This window comes from Sturnus vulgaris, chromosome 2 (assembly GCF_052056855.1).
Source record: "Sturnus vulgaris isolate bStuVul1 chromosome 2, bStuVul1.hap1, whole genome shotgun sequence".
In the NCBI taxonomy this organism is placed as follows: Eukaryota; Metazoa; Chordata; class Aves; order Passeriformes; family Sturnidae; genus Sturnus; species Sturnus vulgaris.
Genome location: NC_142244.1, coordinates 64170053 through 64194573, shown reverse-complemented (window position 1 = coordinate 64194573; position 24521 = coordinate 64170053). Strand labels below are relative to the sequence as shown.

Genomic DNA, 24521 nt, shown 5'->3' with positions numbered 1-24521 from the left:
AGATATTTCTATGTAATCAAGGAACAGCAGACAAGGCTAATAAAATGATGGACAGTTACTGGACAGTAACAAAGCAAGTCTTAAAGATATGCAAAGCTTTAGAATGTATTTGCAAGGAAAGAATAATTAGAGACATGAAGGAAAATGCTAAATGAGGGAGATGGTTCAAGGCATAGATTTTGAGCTATAAATCCTTCTTTGGCACCTACTATTCAGAGTAGTGAAATGTAGTAGATGAAACATGTCTAGATTTCAGTGAAGCAGATGACATATTGCCACAGGAGAAATTACTCATTGAACTTGAGAAGACATTATTCATAGGTAGAAAAGAAAGCTAGAAAATTAGGGCTACTAAAGCAAAAATCTCATGGAACACTTTTTAAAATAAATTTGTTTAGTATTTTAATATTTCTTAATGAAAGAAAAAGTGGAGGAAAGGTAAGGGGGAAGGGAGGGGAGGGGTTAGGGTTCAGAAAACCACAAAGCCCAGAGCTCCAAGCACTCTGCAGCTACAAAAGGCATGCCAAGGGGAACACAGGACTGCCACAACATGGCACCCTCCACATCTTTCTGTCGGGCACCAGCCTCACACCTTTGAGGCCTTTACTGCTCCACCTAGATTTAGGGTTATGCTTAGGGTTAGGGGAGGGGAGGGCAGAGGAGGGGAGGAAGAAGGAACCGAAACAAAATAAAATTTCAGTCATGCATATTAAAGCAAGGTGAAACAATCAACTGATAGGGGAAAAGCAGTGCAAACACAAAAATGTCAAATACTATCTAAAAAGTGTTTGTATGAGGACAAATATGAAATAAGGCACTAATTAACCTTTGTGTAGAAAATCACACACTGTTTTGGTCATCTGTGCTTAAGAAAGATTAGCTCAGATTTCATGTCTGTTAAAGAATTTTTATCAAGAATATTTTGGGAATAATACTACTACCATTGATGCCTATAGAGGTTGACTTGGAACAAAGACTAGAGGGAGCTGAAATAATAAAGTAAGTATTTATTGAAAGGCCTTTTAAGGATACACCTTGGGCAGTACAAGAGCCTGGCCAGGGCTGCACCCAGGATGGATCCAAGATGGATCCCAGTCACGAGTTTTTACACTTTTATCAGTTTTGGTCCGTTTGCATATTGGGGTTAATTGTCCAATTACAGCTTCAGGTCATGAAGTCCTATCCTCCTTGTTTGCTCTCTTCAGCTCCCCGTTGTTTATGCTTTTTGGGCCTGAAGCTTGTAGCAATTATCCTTGGTCTCAAGCTGGAAAAGGATTTTTTTGTCTACCTATCCTGTGGAGAGAACTTACTAACACTTAATATGAAGCTTACCCAGGCAGCACAGAATCTGAAAAATATGAAAGCTAAAACTTAAGGCATCACCATATGATTAGAAGACAGAGACCATGGCTTGGTTATTACAGAAAAATGAAGAAGCAATGGAGGTATGATTGCTCTGTAAATCTGTTGGGGAAAAATATCAGCTAAGGAAAGGATTCATGTACGATGTTCAGAAAGCCAAGAACACATTTATTTCAGTGTCAAAAAAATTGAAAAAATCTTTCACATACGGGAATTGAAATTCAAAACCGTTATCAAATTAAAAGCAGATTTTCAGCTTCTTTTAAGCAATCTTATAAACTTAGTGAAAGGGATTGATATAAATGGTTACCTGTGAAGAACTCCACTGGATTAAAAAATGCTGGAGGTAACTTCGACCTCTATATTCCTGTAAGAGATAAGAGATTGAAACTTTCAAGCTGAGCATCATAATGCATTATATACCTGACAATATCAGCAGTAACCCTTTCTTCAGGCCTTTTCAACACCATCAAATCTTCAGACACCAGAAGCAAGATTAAAACTTTCTAAGCATCAGGAACAGGCTAAAGAGTTTACTGCACCAGTTTTACAGTCATGCACACTGACAGACTTTAAGGCCATGTCAACATCTTATGCATCAAAGACAACTCTGCTAATTGTGTGGGTGGCAGGAAACAGTCTAATACTGACTATCTGAGATTACATTGGCTCAGTTGGAAAGGAAGGAAACAAGATGGTATCCATCCATCCATCCATCAATGAAGTTTTTTCAGCTTTTTGCTGCTTTATTTTAATTTGGAGCATGAGAATTTATTCATTGTTGTACTGTCTCATGGTCCAAAACCAATTCCAGTAAAAGAAACCATATAACTGAAATCTCCACTGTTGTTTGTGAAAGATTGTCAGTAAGCAAATCCTATACTTTTAAGTAGCTTATCATCTTTGCTATTCACTAAGTGGAAAGCAGCATGACTGCTATAAATTAAGGGCAAATAAATTTGTAAACACTAGCTTGGCTGATATACTAGGATGCACTCATCTAGAAATTGTTCCGATTGGGGCATCTCTTAGAATCCTTTGAAACTAGGGCATGGATTGGGAAAATTAAGTGAAACTCCAACTCTTTCTGTGATTGAAGGTAAAAAATAGACGGTGCAACCTTGGTGTCACCAGTTCAGTGGGTGGAGGGGTTATGCCTTTTAACTAGACACTCTTCATTTTTCAAGTAGGTTAGAAACTCCTGTGGCTGAGGTCATGAAGCAACTCCCTTCCATACTCATAATGACAATCGTAATCACTAAATTATTGAGCAAAGAGTGTTTCATATTTTTTAGTCAAATTTGACTGAAGAAGGATCCCTGATAGCATTTTGAAAGAAAAGCTGACAAAATAGCTTCAAGAATGTTCAAAGGACAGAGGGATACGTCCATTGCTTTCACATACTGTGTCATTTAACAATGATCATGCTGATTCTATGAACAGGATTAATGTGAATAAGTTTTAGAAGACTACATTCATTATAGCAACGTTTTACAGCCATTACACTATGGTTAATGTTTTGAGTAGGTGATTCTTATTAGAGATGCTTGAAGCATATCAAATGAGTCATGACACACAACTACCATCTCTGTAAACGTAGAGGGCACAGTTCAAGTGCACAAACATAGCATCATAGAGTAATTTGGATTGGAAGGGGCGTGTGTGGGTTATCTAGCTCAACACAGTTCAGATTGCTCAGTTTGAGTGGAATCTGGAATATCCCCACCTGTGGAGACTCCATAACTGCTCTGGACAACTATTTCCAGTGTTTGGTTGTCCTCATGCTGAACACTGTTTTCCTAATACAGAATCAGAACTTCCCTCAGTAAATTGTACTTGGGTCTTTTGTCTATCACTGTGCACATCCCAAAAGAAACTGGCTATATATTCTTCACATCTTCCCATAAGGTAGTTGAAGGCAGCAGTAAGACACCCTCTGTCTTCCAGAAAAACCCAGTCCTCACAGTCACTACATCTACACAATGGACTCCAAGTCCCAATCACCTTGGTGGTCTTCCATTGGATTTACCCCAATATATCATTTTTTTTGCTTTAGGATGCTGTAGGCGTATGCAAAACAGACATATGGGAAAAGGTACCTATAGGGGCAGGTTTGTGCCTAAGTGTGAAATCCTAAGTAGCAAAAATTGATACATGACCTGATTAAGCAAAAGAAGTACACCACAAAAGTTAAAAATTATTAATTTCTGTGCTGGAAACTCATTTCTCACCAATCTGGTAAATTTAATAATTTCCTGGGCTTTTAATGGGCTACTTTTTCAGACTACATTCTGCACACTATTTTGCCATGTCAGGCAAATCTAACTTCTCAAAAGTCCAAGTTTCTCTTTTAACAATGTAGTCAATGCTGTGGTCCATAAATCTCCTGTATGAAGGCCAAGTGCAAAATATTCAAAGGAACCACATTTCATTTGTATACAGCATAAAGTATTCTTAATTCAACATTCAACATAGTCTAATTAACCTCTGATCCAAATATCTGAATTGTTTAATTTGAAAAGATGTTAGTACGAGAAAGGCCAAAGCCATTTTCCTATACAGGAAGTTATTGACTTACTCTTGAAGATGAGATTTCAACTGGGTAGCAAAGTCCACTATCTTATAACCTGAATTGTTTCAATGATGATACAGATTGCTTTCAGCTAAAGCAATAAAAACATTCAAAATAAACTAGAAACAGAATAAAATGGAAGTGCACAAGTGAAATATATCTCCAAGTAACACTTCTGTTATTTTGTTCATATTTAGTAATCTTAAGGCCAATATCAAGGTTTTTCACTCAGATAATACTGCCATGGACTTCAAATTCAAATTATTACTTAGATCCCTCTTCAAACCCTTTGCACACTCTCTGCTCATTAACAGTGTTGGCACAAGTAGCTCCACCACAAGTCCTTTGGATAGAAAACCTTGTAGTAATGCAGTATACCCTTCTTTAATAAATAGGGTTCTACAGAAGCTAAGTGGATTATAAATAAAGTATTTTATAATTGATATAATCAGAAATCAGAAATGAGCTTTATCAATTACCCTCGCATTTTTTTAATCATGCTTGTTGCAAGGCTTTTTTCCAAACTTCCAGCCCAGCTGTGTGGTTTTCTCTCTGGCAATTTTGAGAAATTCTGGAACTGTAATTATTTTCTGTAATAAATGTGTTTTAACATATTGTTTCAGATTCTAGAAGCATCTAACAAGATGGCTTGAAAAACAGTGCTGAAGTAGCTATTATGGCATTAAATACTTTGCAGTCAATAGTGGTTGAGTCCAAATTAGTCTAATGTAATAAACTCTGAATCTGAAGATAATCTTATCTGGTTCCTAAGGTATCTATCAATGTATCAAATTGTAAGAAATAGTTATTACAGAAATTTGCACTTCTCTGTGCAAAAATGTTCTGGGAACTGATGAGGTAGTCTATCACTATTTCTCTCTTCTTATTTAATTTTAAAAGTGTCAATGATTTTTAAATTTTCCTTCTCTGTTGATTTGATCTCCAGCAAAAACTGAGTGCGAGCTAAAGGTAAAAGGTACTTAAATGAGGAAAATAAATGAATCTGCTGTGTCTGTTAAATTTCTTTCCTTGTTCTCAATTATCTAATCAAAATGTATAGTAAACAAAATAATGTATCTGGGGATAGGATTATCTGGCATAAAGTAAAAGAATGACAGGATTTGCAGACTTTGTAAATTAAATTGTGTGATTCATGGCTTTTCTAAGGTTCTAAATTAGTTTCAAATGATGCAGCCACTATGCTTTCTAATCCTTCTTAAGAAATAAATAAGAAAAATATGCTGATGAAACTTTTTCTAACAATATATTCACACAAGTGCCTTTCAAAAACATGCATCAGTCACTTAATTTCTTAATTTTTTATTGTGGACTTTTTAATAGATTTGAGGATTTTTGGTCTTGGTGTTTTTTTGAGGTTTTGTTCTACTCTATCAGAAACTTCTGAAAGGATTTAAAATAACCTCTCTTCTTCTGTGTGGTACTAGACCTTGAAGACTTGGAACAATCCTCAGATATTCACACTAAGGGTTTCAGACACAAAAAAAAATGTTTTTAATTGAGTGTTTCTTTGGTGAGGATGATTTTACAGGAACTGGAATTAAGCACTGAAGTTAATCCTTATGATTTTATTAATTGAAATGTTATTTATTTAGAAGATTATTTATTTATTTATTTATTTACTTATTTCATTTCTTAGCTTTTGTTTTACTATATGAGAAATTAACCTTAACTGAGGGGAAGTGCACAAATGGGCTTGAAGTATTTAATTGAAGGTATGGTCATTTTTCAAGAATAATGGAGACAGGGAGGTTGTATGCTTGTGTGACTGTCCTTTACATTCAGTCTATGCCTGTGAGTGCTGTGAGACCAACAGCCAGGCTCTAAAACACTGGTGCTCAAGTCACACAATCTCATCAGTCAGATCAGCTCAGAACTGAGCTATATTAACAAGAATACTTTGCTGTGTTTTCTTTCACCTATTGTCAAAATGTCCTTCCAGCGGAGTTAAGTACTGTCAGGATGATCTGAGGTGAAGAAAAACAGAAATAGAATGTTTGCATTCTAACTCTGAAAAAATTAAATTGTTAGTAGCTGCAGGGAATGAAGTATTTCCTTTCCAAACAGCATATATTTTCTATTATACAAACATACAGTGGAGTAAGGGGAGCAAAACACTAAAACAGAACACAGTGTCTATAACAAGGAGAGGAAGAAAAAGATAACACATAAGTGCACATGTTGCATAAGATCAGAGTCACCCTGTAAGAACTCATAGTTTCTGTGTTTCCTGTTCCTTTTATTCCCAGTTTTTCCATCCCAAGCCATCTGTACAGATCAGGGTCAGGTTCTGTAAACTTGGGATCAGATTCCTTCAAAGTTTTTCATCAAAATCTACACAACTTGATCCGAGACAGGGTTCTATGTAGTATTTATATGGATAGAAAGACAGTGAATGAACATGTGACAGTAATCCAGATGCTTCATTGTATTGACTATATAAAGCATGGCATAGTTGCTGAAACCCCAGAAACAAATGAAGCATTATGAAAAATATAAAATCAATTATTGCACAGAAGGGTTAACTTTCACCAAATGCAAGGCAAATAGTATTCTTCTTTAAAGAAACAAATGCATTATCATTTAGATAACTAAATGTCTGCAGTATATTTCAGGAGTGAGTGTTTGTGTATGGTATGCTTCAATATAGTTCAATATGCTACCTCAGTTACAAACATGCTGGTTTTATTTTTCTGCCTTTCACCTTGCAATGAGATATTGACAAGAAGAAAATAATTTTTTCCTATTTACCCGATTTTAGCTGAGACATAGAAGCATTTAAGAAGGCAACTTGTTGTGACTGTGATGCATCATCAGCTTACTGTAACCCTAGGCATGCTTCTTGTGTCCTCAAGCTCACCTTCCTTAAACTGACTGTATGGGGATAGAATGAAAGGTCTTTAGGAGACCAGAGTTGCAGAAAAATAACTGCAAAGGATTAACGCTTTTCATTTCTTTAGACAATTGCATAGATCTGAAAATCCCACTGCTCTTTGTTCTTCATCTTTGAACAGAAGATAAAAATATGAATTATTTTTCTCCCTTCTTCTTTCAGTTAAAACCACACTGTTAACATGTTTTTATTAGTTTTAAGTCATAAGATGTCAAGCATTCCTGTTTTCCTGAGGATCAGCAGCCAACGATTAGTTTTCTCCAAAATCTGGAATACCATATCATTAAAATTTTAAAAATAAATTGGGTTCATATTTAGACTTTATAATGAAACAAAGAAAGCAAATAGCTGTGATGATGAAATTCCTTGTTTATTCTAGGAAAGCCATTTGTTTAGTCTTAGAAGAAAGCAAATTCCTAGGTTTTTCAACAGGTTTATCAAGTTTCACAGAAGTGTTTTCCTGTGTTTAATTAAAAAAATTATTTTGAAAAATTATTTTCCTCTCCTCTACTTCTGTACAAGTAAATCTAAATGTAAAAGAAAAATATTTAACTACAATGAAGCCATTTTTAGAGTTAACCTTAAAGAGAGAGACTAAGTATCCTATATGCCTTCTTTGCTACAGAAGATGGAGAAAAACAAGAGGCAGAAGTAAAGATGCTACCACTTCAGCTTTCATTCAAGCCAATACTGTTTACAGGACATTCTATCCCTAACATTTTAGCTTTTGTATTTTTATCTGCTTGCTGGCAATTAATAGATGGGTTTGTGCATTTGTCCTGGAGGTTTCATTTCCGTGGAAATGGTAATAAAAAAGAAGTCATTGAAACCTAAAGATTTACATGTTCTTTTTTCAGTCAATATATCATATGCAGCAAAAGTGGAATCAATTACAGCTATGTAGAAATGTAAGTAAATTGACATTTAGTCCCAGGGAGTTCCAGAAAAGAATTCATAGAACACTTATTACATCTTTCTCATTCTAGTGACTAGAAAGTTAGCAATAGAGCTTTAGTGAGTAACTGTGCACCCATGTCTTCAACACAAAATGCTACAATTAGACCTTAGCCTTAAAGTAAAACTACAGTGTCTCAGGAAGCAGGGGAAAATATGCAATCTAGACAGTTCTTTTGGATATACTCGTAAGATTTATTTAATCTGACTCATCTAGGGGTTCAATTCATGTATGAAGGTGATCAGCATAAGGATCCTTTATAGCAAAGGAAGGGAACTAAGGATTTTCAGATGATAAAAAATAACACCCTACTTCCCCAATACCAATTCTTTCTCCTAGGCTCCAAACTAGATCTGAAAATTTTGCATTCCTTTCTCAGTTTTGAAAAGTATAGCTTTTCAGCTTTTTGTCACGGTCCAACTATGTTTTCTTCTTGAACTAGTACCTTAAGCAACTATGATTAATTTCTAAGGTAGAAAACTGAAAATTCTACTTGAGGTCATTAATGGTCACAGCCATTGCAGTGGTAACCTACATTAACCGTGTCTCAAGGTCTCCTCAGCTTGCACAGTCTGAAGAAAAAACACTTAAGATATCTGTAAGAGTTAGATCTGTACATAGCTGAGATCATACTGTACATATTTGTGCTTCATTTACCCTTTTATGCAAAAACACAACTAACATGGTATTTACTCAAATTATATCTCCTGTGGAAAACAAAAATACAGAAACACGAAGAGCTGCACACATCAGTGTCAAAGCCCTTCCTAAAGACTAGTTAGACAATATCCATTGCTCTTTATGGATGTCCAATTTGCTTATGTATTTCCTGACCTGCACAAAGAATGGCCCTCTGGTCTCTGGCACTTTAGATTCCAGGAAGCCAGTCTGGTTAGTAAAGACTTTGACAAAGACACCATTCAAATATTTAGCCTTTTCCATGCCCTATGTAACTAGGTCCTTCATCTCATTGAGCAATGGACCCACATTTTCCATAGACCTTTTTTTCCTTTTATGTCCATATACTTACAGAAGTCCTCCTTGTTGCCTTTGACATCCCTCGACAGAAGCTATTCTATTTGGGCCTCAGCTTTCCTAACTTCAACTCTGGATGTTCATTTAGTATTTCTGTATTTCTCCCAGGTTACTCATCCTTGCTTTCACTCTCTGTATATTTCCAATTTGTATTTGAGTTTGGCCAGGAACCATTTTTGCCTGATGTCTTATTCATCATGAACGAGCTCTCTTCACCTTATAGGAGGTGAGCTTTGAATATTAACCAGATTTCTTGAGTTCCCACATAATTCCAGGGCCTTATCACATGGAATCTTCCAATGTATGAAATGTATGCTTTCAGAAAGTTGCAGCCTTTTCATTGCTAGAGAAAGTAGCTTCTATGTTTTTTTCTCTATCTGTGTTTTCCTCATGTATTAGTAAATATTTGACTGAGGGAAAATTATTAGAGAAATGTTCTTCTAGCTCCTGTTAAAGAAAAAATTCTCTCTTTGCTGTGTTCTTCTGAGACCTCATCTTTGACTGACTTCAAATACCACATAGACTAGAATTCATTAGACTCAAGACCATTGCCAAATCTGTACGTTGGACTACTGTAGCAGTCACCTGCGAATAGAGTTGAGGAGATGTCAAAAAACACAGTTGCTCATAAAAAGCAATCTTATGTTAGAGAGATAAATCTAGAAGTCTGAAAAAAAAATGGGGAATTACCAAAACCAAAATTCTCCTACAAATTTGTTATGAAACACTTTTCAAACCCAGATAAGAAACAGTGAAAATAGATTTAATCAGTGTAATTGACTACAGATTAAAGGAAAGGCTGCCAATGTGGATCAAGCAGCTTCAGTGAATCCATGAAAAGGAAGTGAATTGATTCCTATGGGTTACTGCATGATTAATAAAAGTTATTTATAACACCTATTTTTCATTAAAGCAAAACAGCAGAAAAAAGATAGCCTGAACTAACCTTATAATAAATTCAGATAAAAATGGCTGTGCCAAAAAAAAACCACCAGGTGTATTAAGCACATTGACCCCATTTTTAGAGAGTGTAGTGATGTAGGATTTTAATCATTGTTCTCTATGCTTTAATAACATTACCAAATAAGACACATATTTACAGCATTTCAGTAATTTTGAAAGTTAAAGGCTGTAAGCCATACCTGATTATTTTTAATATATTGTCAATAGTGATAAGTCTTTATCTTTCAAAAGTAGCTGGAAAGTAATTTAGTGACATTTGCCAATATTGATTATCTAAATTTTAGTCACTTAAAATTTCCTTTTACACAGAAGAGACAGTTTACCCTGCATCACAAATTGTACTTCATATTCCTTGAAACTATCCAAAAGCTGTTATCTAAAACACTTTGTTGAACCCTAGGATTAGTTTTATTATCCCAGTTACCTATTATTCTTCATAAAACATAAACAGTAAATACAAAAGGGAAAGGCAAGAGGAAAATTCTGACTTCATTATGTTCCTTTCATTTTGCATAAAATTAGTGAGAATGACACATGACACATATATTCCTAGAACCTACCTGATCAAATACAGTGTGAACCTTATTGTTTTGTCATTTGTTTCCATGTACACTTAAGATGGAAGGTTACATTTAAAAGAGGATTTCTTAATGTAAAATTGTACACAATTCTTTAGGTCACTTTTGAGACACTGTCGTCTTGAGACACATGTGAAAGCCTAGTCCCTGCAACCATATCTGGAAAGAGTTAAGGTCTCACCAGAAGCCAAAATACACCAGGACATTGTTAGAAGGCTGACCCGAACTCAATGAACTCAGAGTGACTTTTACTGAGCTTCCCTGAATGGATCACTGAGGAGAAAACCTCGCCTGAAATCTTGGTTCTTGCTTACCACAGCCAAAGAGTCTGTGTGACCTTTATTTGATCAGGGCTGAAAAAACATTGTCATTTCTTCCACAGGACATTTTTTCACTTTGCCTTTTCCAGGTCTGCCCACATTATAGGTTTGAGGTGATGGATCCTTGTGACTGTGTCGTCTTACAAGAAGTAAGGAATATAAGCTTAGTCTTTTCTGCTGCCTTTAAGGAATCATAAAATGGTTTAGGTTTGAAAAGACCTTAAAGAGAATCCAGTTTCAACCTCAAGCTCAAATAATGTTGTCTACTTTCCAGCAGAGAGCTTAAATTGCCAAACTGAAGCACAGCGTGTGCAAGGAGGCTCTCAAACTCTCATACCACAGCCTTGGCCATGAGCAAAAAGGAACTCAAGCCACAGTGGGCCATGAAGACACCAGAAAGAAGAATTATCTCACTAGTACCTACAGAGCAAGGAGACTCCTCTACCTGGAAAAGAAATTCTGAAGTGCATTCAGTTAATAAATCTCAGTAGCACACATTATATCATTCTAATACAGAGAGATTACAGACACTGGGGCTCAGCTAAGGAGATGTTTCTGCCGTGATTCCAGCATGTCATGAGCAAAGAGGGTGAGGGACTTTTCTGCAGACTTTGGGCTGTCAGCTTTTGCAGTACAGATAACTGGTATGTTGGAGTGGAAACCTGCAACATTCATTCATGCATCCCAAGCAAGCATTTGTTTCCTCCCTAGGGCTGCTCTTTCCTGTGCAAAGGGCTACTCAGGCTTCTACTGTGATGATAGCAAGAGCAGCAGTCTCAGTCTGTCCAGCAATAGCTTTTTTCCATTGTCTAGGAGAGCCTTTAGTTTTCTGTATACTTGTTCCTTGATAGGAAAAGAGGTGTTTCCCTGCAACTCCCAGTGACAGCACTGATTTTCTGGAAGACCTTTATGAATGATGCTTCTTGGTTGTTTCTTCATTTTCATCTGGTCAAACAAAAATGTTTTGCTTCTTCTCATGGTAAAAATAAGTCAAAATTCTCCTTGATTGTTTTTCATAGTAAAATATATTCCAGTTAATGTTAATACACTCAGACAGGGAGTGATTATATACTTGGTCTTCTCACAAGATACCAATTTAATGTAATGGTAATGATTATTGTTTAACTGGGATAAGATTAGCATAAATTCCACCCAACAGTCAGCTGGTGCTAAAGAATTACGTGGTGCTCAATTAAGTGTTTAATCAAAACATATTTCCTATATTATGTGAATTAATAAAAAATAAGTGTAGCATATTAATAATAAATGAATAACCAGAAAAGTATATCATTTATGGCACAAAGTATTCCAAAGTATTGAATGAAATTGTATAATTTTTAAGGCAGAAATTACCATCACAACTTATAGGAAGAGAAACATGGGTCAAATAAGAACCTGCTAATATACACTGCAGTGATGACAATGTGAAGATGGAAATGTGCAATAGTTCTGTTTTATCAGATACAAGGGGTATCTGATGGATAAAACAGGGATACATGGGCTCTGCAGAGGAACAAGCTGTGGAATGGTTTGGATTGCAAGGGACCCTTAAAGGCTGTCTCCTTCAATTCCTCTGCAGTGTATAGGGACACCTTCCACTATATCAGACTTCTCAGAGCCCTGTCCAACATGAGCTTGGATGTTTCCAGGGATGAGATCTTCCTTATATCTAGCCTGAAAATACCCTCTTTTAATTTCTACCACTTGTCCTATCACATATACCCTCTCTATCTTATTAGCCCCCTTTAAGCAGTCAAAGGTCACAATAAGGTCTCCCTGAAGTCTTCTCTTCTTCAGGCTAAAGAACTCCCCCACTCTCACTCTCCCAGAGGAGAGGAACAGACAGAGACTTCATAGTCTCACCACGCATTCAAAAAAGGTCAGAAGGAAGAGGAGGGTGTATGGTAACTGTTCTTGTAGATTTCACTGCTTTTAAAAATTGTCTTATACAACAACCACCCAGATGCAGATGTACCCAGTTAGGGGAATGAAGCCAAATCTATGTACGTTAATGTCTCTTTTCCTTGGGCACAGAACCTGACTGGAGTGCCACAGAACACATAAGAAGTAGTTTTGGTACTTCAGAAAGAACTTTTCAGTTCCCTCCTGCCATGAAAAATGGAGGTGTAGAGAGGAGGAGAGAGATAAATTAACATATCAATGTATTCAGGAAAATGGGACTTGCTGCTTCTGCTACTTCAGTCATGACCAGCCTGACCTTACAGGATTTCAGTTACAAGAAGTTATAAGAAAACCACCTTCAACACAAGCACAGCTCTTAGATTGCTCCGCTATTCTGCTTTCCCACACAGCAATTTTATTTTTGCTATGCCTAAAGACAATTTAGTCTAGGCAGTTGGCAAAACTAGAGAAGTTGAAAAATGGGATTTATTCTTCTTACACATCAGTGCAGGCTGGCCTGAGGCTGTCTTCAAAGGTATGCACATTTCCTCTGTCTGGTAATCTTGTTAGCTTTCAGATAATGAGAATCACACTATACACTGCACCTTTCTCCAACATAATACAGTTGTAAGACAGGACATAATCAGTGATTTCTGTGACGAGGACCTCTGATGCAAAACAATTGGCCTGAGTATCATGTGATTTTAACAGTATGTTGTAACAAGCTACCGCAAGGTATTCAAGAACATTTCAGCTAAAGCATTTATCTTAATTTTTATCTCAGACCATTATCAATGCTGCTGCAGGTATAAATTCATCCTGCTCCACAGACATTTACATTACTTTCTTTGTTGCAGTTAGTTTGCTCCATCAAAAGCTTTAATAGCATACTTCTATATTTTTTCTCTCCTTTCTTTATCTCTTTTTTTTCTTGAAGAGATCTCTTGTTATCAAATTGATGTAAAAACACTCGTCATCAAAATTTTCAAGGACCTACATATTATCTAAAATTTATCCTGACACAGAATCGTACTTCTGGATTTGAGAAGGATGGTGGGAAGGGGTGGGAAGAATAGGAAAACAAAACAAAGCAAAATAACCAAGCAAAAAATCCAAATGAGACACTAATTAGTGAAATTTAATGAGAAAAATTCAGATTTCTGAAGATTCACAAAAAATGACACTAAATCTAATACTCTGTATGTATTGATTTTCTAGGTTTTGTTTTAGTTTTAGATTAAAACAGTGAACTTTGCTGCAGCTAATACATAATAAATCAATGTCATCTATAATGACATATGTAGGCTGGCAAACAGGAATTCAGCCAAGCAAGCTCTTTTACTCCTACCTTTTCTAGTAAAACACTCTATGTGATTCTTTTGCAGCAGTGCGATGTATTTTTTATTTTCAGAGATTGCTAGCTCTTCAACTTGTGATTATTTTAACAAGATTGATTGATTGTAAGGAAATGTAAGCATTATTTTCTGAAGGAGTCTTGTAAAACCCTTTCAGTGATACAAAAATCACCTCGTGTTAATGGTTTTATTAGTCATTTCTGTCAAATCAAATACTTTCTGCTATTGAACAACAATGTCTTTTAAAGATTTAGAAATACTTTAATGCTTTCAGTTTTCATTATTGCAGTGAATTTTCGAACAGAATTAATTCAAAACTGATGTAAATGCATTTTACTAACTTGTTAGATTATCAAATTATTGATTTGCATGGCAATGTTAAAGCTTTTTTTTCAGCCTTTTTCCAGGAAAAAAAAACAAAACAAAACCAGTCTCAACAACTTTTTGTCCTTGGCACAAGTACTACTTGGAACTATGGAGAGATTATGATCCTATGGCCACGGTTACATGTCAGAGTACAATTCTGTTAAAAACCCTTTGGGTATACATTGCTGAGGAGTGCTCATCATCATAGTTTCTGAGAAATGTGTTTGTTAAATGGTCAACAACTCCAATGTATTTGTTCTCTCATACTCTTGTTGTGCTGAAGAATTGTATGCAGTGAAACACTTGTTTCAGAGGTCTTAAATCTTGTAAACCATACCTTGCTAATTGCTTGGTATAGACAGTGAAGCTAGAAAGGTGTTTAAAGTAGGAGGGGTGCAGCATTGACCTTCCTCAGCATCATAAAATTGTTTGGATTGGAAGAGACCCTAAAAGTCATTTAGTTCCAAGCCCCCTGCCACAGGCAGGGACACCTTCCACTATACCAGGTTTCTCAAAGCCCCATCTCATCTGGCTTTGACCACCTAGACACATGAGATGTCAAACACATCTGCCAAATCCCAGGAATGAAACAGGGACCATTTGATCCTCAGTCTAACACTTTCCCAACTGATCCCATTCAGGTCTTAAAATGTTTACCATCGTCCTGAGGTGGATCCTGAGTACAGCCTCTGGACAGACAAGGAAAACTGCTTTCTGTTAGTAAATCACAACTGCAATGTGTCTTTTGAACGGAGCATTTCTTTATCCTTTAGTTACTTTGCATTGCTTTGAGTTTCTAGTAAGCCTCCAATTAAGGAAGGAGATTTAGTCTGATGCATAAGAGAGAGAAGGAGAGGATAAGAAGACTTTTCTTATGTAATAGCCATTGTTGTTAAGGAGGTGTACTGTAGTCCTCCCCAAATGCTGAGTTTCATGGAAATATATACTGTACAGTTATACAGCTTGAAAGGTGACAAACCACCAATACCTGAGACTAACTATGATAGGACAGAGTCCTCTAGCCATCCAGAAATGACAGGAAGCATTACTCACATATACTGTCATGTCAGTAGAGACTGTAGCTTTGCTTGTCCGTTAGAAAAGTGGACTGGTTGAGAATGTGCACCTTCCACATAACCATGCTGCACCAGAGGTAAAAGCTTAAGTTTTTCTTTGTCCTATAAATAGAACTTTTGTATTGCTCAGACTTGAGTTACAAACATCTGTTTTCTGTCTTTGAACTCCTATTGCCTGTCTGCAGTGTTATAAATCAATGCAATGCAGGGTAGGAAGAAACTGTCTAGATGCTAGTGACAGGCATTGGTAAACCAGGAAATTGACTATGGCGGCTACTGCTGGGAGCAGTATCCTTGTTTAGGATCTTTCCGGATTCTCATGACTACTTTGTCTTTGACAGAAATAATGGAAATCAGCTGAAGTAGTGGGGCTGAATACATAAATCTATCATGCAACTTCACAGTCTGACTTTTGCTGCTTCTCCCTTCTAGGGGAAGAATCAACATGTACAACAGTTACCTGTTACCTGGCCTGGAAAAGGTAGGGTAGATGCTAAACATAACTAGAAAGAGAACTGACCTTGATGGGATATAAAGGAAAGGGTTCAAATGTCTAAGAGCAGGTTTCACTTTAGGGAAAGTTTGAATTATTTTGATGGTTATTTTTCTGGATGTCTCTCATCTCTCCCAAATAAAATAGCATTATATCATAAGGAGCAGTATTAGAGGATACAGAAGGATAAGTATTCAATTGACTCCACTTATTTAGTGGATGTTACTTAGCAGTGCCACTAGTGTGATCTCCATCCTCTACTGTGCTGCATCTAATACATTGATTTCAGAATTTGCAAATTGATTAAGTGCTCTTGTAGCTCATTTGGCATGGTCAGTGACAGCTTACATACAGTGCATTCCAAGCAAGTTTTTTTATGACATGGTTCTGATAAGAGCCTTGCTCCTGGTGAGCTGCTAAAATTTAAAGAGCGATGCATAGTAGAATAAGTGAACCTATGTGTTGCTCATTGGAGCTGATGACCCAACTTCAAAATAAACTCACCTTCCTGTGTTTTTCATCTCTGATTCTACTAACTCTCTAAATTCTCATCCTTCTTTTTCTTTTGAAAAGAAACACAAGACTTTTGCAACTCAGTTTCTTGATAATACCCCCATTTGTACTCAACCATCTGGATTTACAGAATACATTTGAGCAAACTAAGACTGTATACTTAAGCAGCCTCCAATGAATTTCTAGTTTACATATTGTGATGACAAATTAAGGGCTTATCTCTTGTCCTCCAATATCCAGGATAAGGTTAGTTAAATGTTTAAATTTTACTGTGATTATCTCAAAGCATTTTCTTTTTTTACCTTTGAAGTGTTTATGGAATGAAATAGCCTTACTTATTTTATGGTTTGGTTTAGTTCCAGCTTTTCAGATAAAAGAGGTTTGGGTTTGTGTTTTATTTTCTTGTGGGTTTTGTTTTGTTTTGGGTTTTTGGGTTTTTTTTTTGTTTGTTTTCTTTTGTTTTGTTGTTATTGTTATTATTGTTGTTATTGTTTTGGGAGGTTTTGGGTTTGGTGGGTTATTTTTTCCTTTCTCTTGGTATATGAACACATTGAACAGTTTATGGGTCAAGGTTAACTCTACACTAGGGAGGGAATAGTCTTTTCTTCGGGTTTCTTGCTCTGCAGTAGAATGCTACAACAGCAAGTAGCTCTTTTTAGTGAGTTTTCACTTGCCAAAACAGGCCATCAGGTCTGCATCTCATTCAGAATTTACCTGCTTACCTCTTCAGAAGAAGGAAAAGACAGCTGTACCTTCTCCCAGGCTCCACTTTTTATTTGTGAGCACAACTAGGTTGCTTGCTTATGTCATTACCCTCAGGAGACCAAGAAAAGTCTATCAGCAAGGATCCTGTCCAGGCTAATTCTCTTTCTTTTGCCAGGAGAATACAAGTAGGCAGTAAGTCTGTTGTTAGGACTTGCCTTCCAAAACATAAGGAATCCAAATTTTCTACAGAGACATGATTCAGAGCAGTGTTTACAATGTATGGTATGTAAGACCCCTGACTATCTGGTAATTCACCAGTGAATTGTCTACAGTATCTCCATATCCCTCTTCAACTGGAGACTGTTGAGACTGTGTGATCTAAACAATAGAATATTTCATCTTCACACTCACCAATGCCAATTCCTGAGGGGTGATACCTTTGCTAGCTACTCTGCATGGCATTCATTTTGAAATGAGCATGATGTTGGTTCACCTTTGACTTGCCATCCACCATACTCCCCACTACTTTTCAGGCTGCCATCTGAGAGCCCTTTCCTAGCCTCCACTAGTGTGTAAGGTTTTTACACCTGAAAGGCAAATCTCTTTTCCTCACTGGGATTTGTGAAATCTCTATTGGTTCAAGATTATCAGTCTCACTCTGGACAAAACCCTACCAATCCTTGTGTCAGTCACTCTCTCTGTATTAGTCTGATCCACTCACTCACCAAGGATGCACGTTGTGTCCTCATCCACAAGTGTAGATGAAGATGCTGAAAAGTACAGGTCCCAGTAAGATATTAAGTTGTCATCTGACATCTGGATCTTATGTTGTTTATAAATACCCCTTAAGCTCAGGGGTATATCCAAATTCCACTCTAACAGACCATACTTCTTTAGCTTCCGAATAAGAAAACTGAGATTTAAGGTTGAAAAACCTCATTAATATTTCTCAGAATATTGTGTATAAGCCTCTCCAGACACAATCTACTCTAGTCTACATTTGGTTCAGCACAAATTGTTGGACTACAGAGAGACCAGTGTATACTATTATAAACCAATAGCTGGACAAAAATATTAGTCATCACTCAGTTCTTCCCAGGAATCTGGGAATCATATTCTGAAACTAATCACTAAACACCAGTTTACTAAAAAAGAGTTTCTACTATGGTGAGAGCATCCCTGTGGGCACTGCATTTTCATAGAATTGCAGAATAGTTGAGCCTGGAGGGCAGCTCTGGACATCATGAAATTCAACCTTCCTGCTCAAAGAAAGGAATTGTCAAGCATTAGAACAGACTGCCCAGGAAAGTGGTGGAGTCACCATTCCTGGAAATGTTCAAGAAATGGCTAGACATGGCACTTAAGTCCATGGTTTTATTCAGTCAAGAGTTGAACTTGATGATCTTGGAAGTCTTTTCCACCTTTAATGATTTTATGATTCTGTGAAATTGACCATGGCTTTGTCCAGTTGGGTTCTGAGCATCTGAAAGGATGGAGGCTGGGCACTCTTCAGTATTCAAACACCTCCAGAGTTTTTCAAAAAAATTGAAGTTTTGGGGTATTGTTATGTTTAAATATAATTTCCTGTATTTCAATTTGTGTCAATTGCCTGCTATTTACTGGGCACTGGTGACAATAGCCTACCTCCACTTACTTTAGTCCCCATCTCAGCAGATATTTATACACACTGATATGACCTTCCTGATCCTTCTCTTCTCTGGGATGAACAGTCCAGTCTCCCTGTCAGCCACTCGTCTTAGGACAGATGCTCCAAAACTTGGTTCTCTGACAAGGCTGTACTCCAGCAAGTCCATGTCTCTTCTGTACTGGCCATCACAGAACTGGACCCAGCACTCCAGATTTGTCTCATCAGTACTGAACAGAGAGGAAGAATCCAGTCCTTCAACATGTTGTAACACTTTCTCAAGCAGCCAGGAAGCTGTTGGACTTACCCACCACAAGATCAGATTGCTGTGCCATTGTCAGTCTTTTGTCTATCGAGGCCTTCAGTTCCTTTTCTGCGAGAATAAGAAAAGGGAGTTAAAGCTCTAATTTGTCACGGTAATAAGACAGACGTATTTTCAGAAAGGGGTTTCTTTTGTCGTGTCTGCAAAATACATCTGCCTGTTCCCATCTGCACCACCCTACTGTAACAGTGCTACATAAAGGAGCCTCAATGTTGCTTTCTTCCCTCACTTTTAGCAAACAATACTCCTTTTCCCTACTAAACTGTGTCCACTTCCCTCACTTGGCCTCAGCCAAGCACTAAGTTGTGAAGTAGCTGCAGTCTGACAGAAGCACAATGAAATCTTTACACTGATTGAAGCATACTTTGCTGAGCCTCCAAAGGACAGTTCCGTTTAAGTTAATATATGACTGGTGAAGAACTCATTTCAAGGAGCCTGACACCTCCTCAGAGGATAAGGAACTATTGCCTACATGTGTTCATAGCTGCACCCTCAGGGAAAATAAAGTACCAAGAGATCCCAGAATCCATGGAAAATATGGCATTTTGGATTGTGCTCTGGAACCTATAGAGGATACCACACAACACATCTGCAGAACTCCAAGCCTCCTCATGGACAGCCTCAGTGTGCAGGCAAAATGAAATTAGCATCCTCTTGGAGATGGAGTGTTATGCACTGTTGACCAAAATTGATTTCCTCTCCTCAGACCAAAGATAAATTTTTAGTTTCTCACAGGGATGTTTGCATTGGATAATTTTTCTTGCAAGCTCAAATCTTGTCCCAGGATGACTGCATGGAAAATAGCTCTGGGCAGAAAAGTGTCTACTGGCACAGAAGTTACTCCAAGTCTAGAAAAAATAACAAGACTCTTAGGCCATCTTTAGTATTGGCAGTAAACTGTAAGCTATAATCAGCAGGAGAAAAAGGAGAAGGGGAGAAAGGAAGGCTAGCAAGTTCAGTAAAAATTTAAGCAATCTTGCTGAAGATTGACTACCTGTAACTGCACATTTCCATGTTTAATCTTTATCTCCTTAGTGTACAGTTAAGAAATATGTGTTGAAATCTAGGTGTAGTATCTATTATTTTTCTACTGTTTTCTGATTCAAGATGAAAAATTCACCTAGAATTTGCTGCTGTCTTCTTCAGCAGCACCAGCCCAGGACCCATTTGCTGGACCCCAGCCACTGGCCTGGAGACCTCGGGTTAGGATGAAGGAAGGCAGACGCTGCTTTCCCACTTTTAGGTTCAGCCAGGAATGAAGTTGAGCACATATCCCAAACAAACACGTTGAGAAGGGGACACACAGGACACTGACACAACTGCAGACAAGGTGTTGTTCCAGCATCCCCCACATTCAGGACTCACACCAGACACGGGCACACAGGGACACGTCCCCTCCTCCTCTTGGGCAGGCAGAGGCAGAAGGTCACAGTGCAGCACACACACCACTCTCCCCAGCTTCATGAGCACATGGACACTCAGATTCCTCGAGCACCCACATAGCCCCTCTACCAACCTGGCGTCCCTGTCAGGATTACAACCCTCTTAACTCAGCCCATGGGTCTCCGAGACACCAGCTGGTCCATCCAGGTGCTCACTGCACGCACAGTGCATTCATGCACTCCTCCCATGGACACCCCTCAATCCCAGGTCCCCTCAAACACCAGCACAGACACTCCACCTCCCTGAGAGCCTTTCCTGAACCTAGGGTTTATCAAGTTTGGAGTTTTCCAGCGGATCCACAGGCACACCCAGTGCACAACCAGCTGGGAAGATACAGATGCTCGTTCCCATGGGCCGACATCCAGTGCTGTGGGATGTCAGTGCTGCTTCAGCCAGCAGCATTGAGCCCCTCACTCACCTCTGCTCATGCCCTCTGCTCACCCTCCAGTGGCTGTCACTGAACTCTTGCAGCACTGACACACGCCGAGTAGAGGGTGAGAAACCACAGAGTCATTATTAAGAAATTATTTATTAGGACAGGACAGACCAGGGTGATCAGGGACAGGGCTCAGCGAGACAAACTTAGCAACAGGCCCCATTTTACATGTCAGCCCCTTTTCTATCCCTTTCTACCTGTCTCTTTTTTGTTTCTGCCTGCTCTCCTTTCCTCTGCACACGGCCTCATCAGTTGGCATGGTCCCACTGAACCCCTTCCAATGTTCTGGACACTCAGGTTTGCAACACTAGCAATTGCAAAGTCCTGGTTTGTCTCGCAGTTTTTTGATGCCCCATCAATTAGTGTGACAGACAAGTTTGTTTCTGGTTGTGGTCTTTGTTAATGGTAACTAATCATGTTTTATAACTGTGTTTCTTTCCCTCATTTTCCTTATTTTCCAAACTGAGAAAATAAACATCCTCATATTCCACATATCCTTATTAATCAGTGTATCTAACCAGTGTTGCTCTTATCACATGTTTGTCTCTGTATGATCTTGTTCATGCCTTCTCTGATCAGATACCATGAAAGGAACAGACCATCTCCTTCCACATACCTTTACAGGCTTCTTTCCATCCTTGATGGATGACGGAGACACCTGTAGAAGATGATTCTTCTCTTCCTCAAGTAGAAGTCTCAGAAACTGATTGCTGGCCTTTGGGGATGTGTGTCTCTTTCCATTACCTTTTAAATTATGAGGATGACTGGATCAAGTGAAACACCTAAAGGAAGGTTATTTGGGAAAAGCTACCTAAAATAGCAAATTATAAGAAAAGTGATTAATTTAAGAATAATTACAATCTCCTGTGTATTTGTATAGAGGTTTCTTTATCTATTATTATTGGATATAAAAACAAGTAAAGTGCTAGGTATTTGTAAAATACTGAAATCCCTGTCATATTGAATTTTAGTTACTTCTCATGATGTACTGGGAAAAAGGTTCAGTTTTCATGTTTTTGTGAAGTGTATTTCAAATTGTTGTATTTTTATTGACTGACTTATTGTGTTTGAGGATTTTATTAGTATGCTGTCTGGCTCATTACATCGAGACATATATTTGTTTTCATAATTTCAGACTTCATGCCTATTTCTTCAATTGCTTAGCTGGAAGGATTAAAATCATAAAATTCATTACTTGACTGATTTCTGTTTATGGAGATTCATATACTGTAGAAACTAAAGGTGTTTGGGAATTTTCATTCTTGTGCTTATTCTACTGGTTTGTGTGCTTAGGGATGACTAATGAACTACAAACATATTTTAAAGGTAATATTTTGCAAACAATATTAAAGCACTTTAAAAACCCCCACAATACTGAAAAACTCACATAGATTCAAGCTTTAAATAAATATTATAGCAAATAAAAGTGTCATAAAAACACTTTCAGTACATGTACTTGAAATGTGCAAAATCCTCATGTTAATGGTGGGTGAGCTATTATGGTTCAAATAATATATACATCTAGAAATTGATATAGACCCACTTGGAGAAGTTATATGAACTGCTTTATATTCAGAAAGCAAATAATAAAAGTACCTTTTGGACATAAAAACGAAATGGAGATGCCCAACTTCTAGTGAGGTTGAAATCTCCTAACATCTACTCTCCTGAGTTTTCATATATTTCCTGATTTATATCATCTTATTTTTAGTCAGAAAATTTTATATGTGTGCTCTAAGTCTTCAGTCTGCAGCATAGTTTAATTGTATTTGTATTGCTAGGCAAGAAAAGAGACTTGCTACTGGCACAGAACTTTATTTCAGGTAAAGTGATGCACTTCTATTGACTTCATTGAATTTAATATCTACAGCTGTAGCATGATTTAAATAAATTTCCACCAAACATTACTGGATTTATTTTTAACTCACTTCTGTTAGTTAGCTTGCCTTTATTTCCCTTTTTCTTATCCAAGTCTTTGGTATAAGTGCAATTGTTTCACAAACAATAATGTGATCAGATTTCTTGCACTTTAGAATGCCATTAGATAGATCCTGCAGTGTAGCTGCAGACTAAATATAACAAAAATTTTGATTGTCTAAAATAGTAAACTGTGGATATTAGACCTCTAGCTATTCAATGAGAAACCCCTAAATGATAAAATTTTACTCTGTTTTTTCCCTGCTTAATTTTACGGATATTGCAGGGATAAAATAAAATTTCAGTCTATGTGACTTTATAGTTCAGTGTGTTTCAATGTTTTATCTTGCTTGTCCCTTTTTTTGGTCTTTGCTTGAGAAATGTGCCATGAGACTTGCACATGATTATCTATAAACCATAACATTGATTTTACCATGAGCTTCACTAATTTTTTTATAATATTGGCACAGGACTGCACATGGGGCAAGTATGCAAAGACTTGGGCTTGAATGCAGGCCCTTCAATATTACAGCAAGAGTCAAAGCAGGAAATCTCACCTTCTCCAATGAATCTGATCAGAAAGAAACAATGTCTATGGTCATAGACTGTTTTCTACTGCTGGAAGCATCTACACTGAAGGAGTTTGTTAATAATCAGATGTTAATGTATTTTGTGTAATAAATGACTGTAAAACACTAAAATATAGAAGACAAATGCAGGGGGAAAAAAGGAAAGAAAGTAATAAACCCACTTCCTTTTTATTAATATTTTTACTTTCAGTGATGCTTGCCACTGTTGAGGCCAACAAAAAAAGAAAACAAAAAAAACCAATATTCTTAGGATGTTAAATGAAGGATTTGAGATAACTCTAGCAGCCATCACGAGTGTATTCTGATGTTAAATAGCTTAATACATAATCAATTGACAGCATTATAGATTTCACCACGCCCCTCCAAAATATTACATTTTACAGAGGTATTCTGTTCTATCAGAGCTGTTATTTTACTCTGATGGTCTCATTGTTCCTGTCAACAGGCAAAGTTTAGAAGTTTAGTCTACACTGAAGTGTAAATTATTGAAGTTTCCTTATCTGGCAACAAATTAAATCCATTTGTGCTCAAAATCAATTTGTAGAAGTACAGAAAAAGAAATTTATTTCTAGATAAAATGAAGACCTGCCTCAGTCATTTACATTTACATCAAGACTAGTAAACTTTGAAAGTGTCCAGGTATTTTTTTATTAATTTCTGTAAAAAAATTAATGTTTTCAAATGTTTATCACAAATGTGGTCTTTTATATATGTATGTAAGGATAGATATATTGAAGTGCACACAAATAAAAATGGTGTAAAATGTCATGATGTATATGGGGCAATTTATATGGGTGCATTTTTATTTCTATGAACTACATATATATATAGGTATATTATCTGATATATTACCAAAATAGGTAAACTTTCAGCCATAGACAAAAAAAAATTTCTTTGAAAGTGCTAATATCAAGATGGAATATTTTAAGCCAGGAGCTGTAACCTTCTAAATTAACAATGAAGGCACCTGCCATCTGCCTGACTATATGCAAATAGTGTCAAGAATTTTGAATTTCTGGCAAGGTACCAGTGTTTAAAGTTTGGAATCTCTGCTGAAAACAG

At 37.1% G+C, this 24521-nt stretch overlaps 1 long non-coding RNA gene across 1 annotated transcript in view; it reads right to left on the bottom strand.

Annotated features, from left to right (window-relative positions):
• Window positions 1–24521, bottom strand: part of LOC148224829 (uncharacterized) — a 60231-nt gene that overhangs the window by 12928 nt on the left and 22782 nt on the right. The window contains exons 2-4 of the long non-coding RNA XR_015801523.1: window positions 21569–21763; window positions 19059–19124; window positions 1673–1729 (exon numbers count right to left, since the gene is read on the bottom strand). This is a non-coding gene — a long non-coding RNA (uncharacterized LOC148224829). The remainder of the gene's footprint in view (window positions 1–1672; window positions 1730–19058; window positions 19125–21568; window positions 21764–24521) is intronic.